Consider the following 3,342-nt stretch of genomic DNA (forward strand, 5'->3'; position numbering starts at 1 on the left):
TCTATTGTTGTGATGGTTAATATTAGTTGTCAGTTTGATTGGATTGAGGGATGCCTACATGGCTGGTAAACTATTGCTTCTGAGTGTGTCTGTGAGGGTGTTGGTAGAGGAGATTGACATTTGAGTCAGTGGACTGGGAGAGGAAGACCCATCCTCAATGTGGGAGGGCACCATCTACTTGGCTGCTAGCACAGCTTGGGGAAAGGAGGTGGAGGATTGTGGCATGACCTTGCTTGCTGGGTCTCCTGGCTTCCTTCTCTCTCCCGTGCTGGATGCTTCCACCTTCTCCCCCTGCCCCTGGACATCAGGATCCAGATTCTTTGGCCTTTGGACTCTGGGACTTGTACCAGTGGCTTCCCTGGGGGCTCTGAGGTCTTCATCCAGCAGACTGAAGACGGCACTGTCAGCTTCCTGGTTTTGAGGCTTTTGGACTCAGATTGAACAACTGTTGGCCTCTCTCTTCCTCAGCTTGCAGATGGCCTATTGTGGGGCTTCTCCTTGTAATTGTGTGAGCCAATTCTCCCTAATAAACTTTCTTTCATATATAAATAGATCCTATTAGTTCTGTCCCTCTAGAGAACCTGGCTCATACAATTGTCTTTTGACTTTTCAATAATGGCCATTCTGGTTGGAGTAAAGTGGTATCTCATTGCTGTTTTAATTTGCATTTTGCTAACGATGAGTGACGTTAAGTATTTTTTCGTGTTTGTTGGCCATTTGTATATCTTCTTTGAGAAAATGTCTGTTCATGTCGTTTGCCCATTTTTATTGGGATTATTTGTTTCTTGTTAATTTCCTTGGGTTCCCTGTAGATTCTGGACATTAGTACTTCACTGGAGGTACAGTTTGCAAATATTTTCTCTCATTCTATACGTTGTCTGTTTACTCTGTTGATTATTTCTTTTGCCGTGCAGAAGCATTTTAGTTCTCCTAGGTATGATAAATGAATTCAGTAAACTCTCAGGTTACAAAATTAATGTACACAAATCAGTAGCACTGCTATATATGAACAACAATCAAGCTGAGAATTAAATCAGGAACTCAATCCCGTTTAAAAAAAAAAAAAAAAAAAAAAAAACACCTAGGAATATACTTAACCAAGGAGGTGAAAGTGCTCTACAAGGAGAACCACAAAACATGGCTGAAAGAAATTATAGATGACACAAACAAATGGAAAAATATCCTATGCTCATGGGTCAGAAGAACCAATATCATGAAAATGACGATACTGCTGAAAACCATCAAACATATTCAATGCAGTTCCTATCAAAATGCCAATGTCATTTTTCAAAGAATTAGAAAAAACAATCCTAAAATCCCTATACAACCAAAAAAGGTTGTGAATAGCCAAAGCATCTTTAGGAAAAAGAACAAATCTGGAGGCATCATATTACCCAACTTCATATTACAAGGCTGCAGTAACCAAAACAGCATGGTACTGATATAAAAATATCATAGACCAATGGGAACAGAATAGAGAACCCAGAAATAAATCCAAATATCTACAACCAACTGATCTTTGACAAACCAGACAAAAACAAATATTGGAGAAAGGACACCCTGTTCAATAAATGGTGCTGGGAAAACTGGATAGTCACATGTAGAAGAATGAAACTGAAGCCCTATCTCTCACCATGTATAAAAACTCAAGATGGAGTAAAGACTTAAATCTAAGACCAAAACCCATAAAAAGTCTGGAAGAAAACCTGGAAAAAGCTCTTCTGGACATTGGCCTAGGCAAAGGATTTTTGACAAAGACCTCAAAAGCAAATGCAATAAATGCATGTTAATTATTAAAATTAAAAAATTTTAAAACATGATATAATGTTATAAAAATGCCTGGCTCATACATATACACAATACTTCTTGGCTTCATGCTTCTTTTTGCTGGTTAAAAACATGATTCAAAAGATTCTATTGTATTAATGTGGGATGAATGAACATTTGTGACCAGCACCACAAAGAGGCCACCCCAGTTTCTAAGCAGCTTCCCAGCCTCTACTTCCACCTGACAATACCAGAAGGGCTCCCTGGAGTTTACCTCACCACCCTGTATCCCAGCCTCAGGGGGGCCTGCTGCCCTCTCATAAACTCATTGTGGTTGGGTTTCGGCAGCTGATAATGGTCATGACACCCCTAATGGAGATTCTGGAGAGACAAGGCCAAAAGTAGTCTGACTCCACCCTGCCAAATCTTTGGGCTACTTTTTAAGCTTCTTGTGTCCCTGTGATGCATTCCCCCCAGCGTGCTCTCCATACCCCAGTTAGGAGCCCTAAGGGGACAGCAGGGTCTCTGTCTGAGTCACCTCAGTGTCTGCAGAGCCTGGTCCAGAAGAGACTGTGGATGAGGCAGAAAGGTGCTCAGCAGAACAGCCCTGCCAGGCTGGCCATGTCCTCAGACCCCAAAGGAGAGCTCTTTGAGGGTCAAGACCATGTCTTCTCTAGCCTTATAAGCCCTAGTGGGTTCCTTTCAGGCCCGGTGATGGTGGTGTATGAGGCAGCACCAGGACCTGCTCTAGGCTGAAGTCAATGTATGGCCAAGGGTAGAGCTGTTGCCTGCCTCCCTCCAGCAGAGGAAAGGGCTCCTGGGGGGTGTTGAAAATTTGAAAAAATATTCAATGCCACTTGATAAAGCATTCAGAACCACTGAGGTAGCTATAGGGACTACTGAAATGGGATTTTGCAGTGGGAAAGGGATTGGGTTTAACTTCAAATACAGCACAGGGAAGCGAGAACTTACAGCCAAGGAGCAGGGTGGGAGGGAATGGATGGAAAAATACTAGGAGGAAACATCAGGGGTCAGGGGATTCTGGCTAAAGTGACCTAACAGGATTCTTGCCGAGGACAGGCCAGGGTGACCACACATCACCTGGAGAATGGTGGAGGATGAGGAACTGGGTCAGATAGTGAGGGTGTTCAGATATCAAAGGTGGGGGGAGTCTTGATAAATCTGAATTTTTCTTTTTTTTTTTTTTTTTTTTTTGAGAGGGAGTCTCGCTCTGTCGTCCAGGCTGGGATGCAGTGGCCGGATCTCAGCTCACTGCAAGCTCCGCCTCCCGGGTTCCCGCCATTCTCCTGCCTCAGCCTCCCGAGTAGCTGGGACTACAGGCGCCCGCCACCTCGCCCGGCTAGTTATTTTTTGTATTTTTAAGTTGAGATGGGGTTTCACCTTGTTAGCCAGGATGGTCTCGATCTCCTGACCTCGTGATCCGCCCATCTCGGCCTCCCAAAGTGCTGGGATTACAGGCTTGAGCCACCACGCCCGGCCAAATCTGAATTTTTCAAGGAAGTACACAGCTGGGGTGGGGGGGGGGGGGGGGGCGTGATTCAAGAGCCTGACTAA

Source organism: Papio anubis, chromosome 16 (genome assembly GCF_008728515.1).
Source record: "Papio anubis isolate 15944 chromosome 16, Panubis1.0, whole genome shotgun sequence".
Taxonomy (NCBI): domain Eukaryota; kingdom Metazoa; phylum Chordata; class Mammalia; order Primates; family Cercopithecidae; genus Papio; species Papio anubis.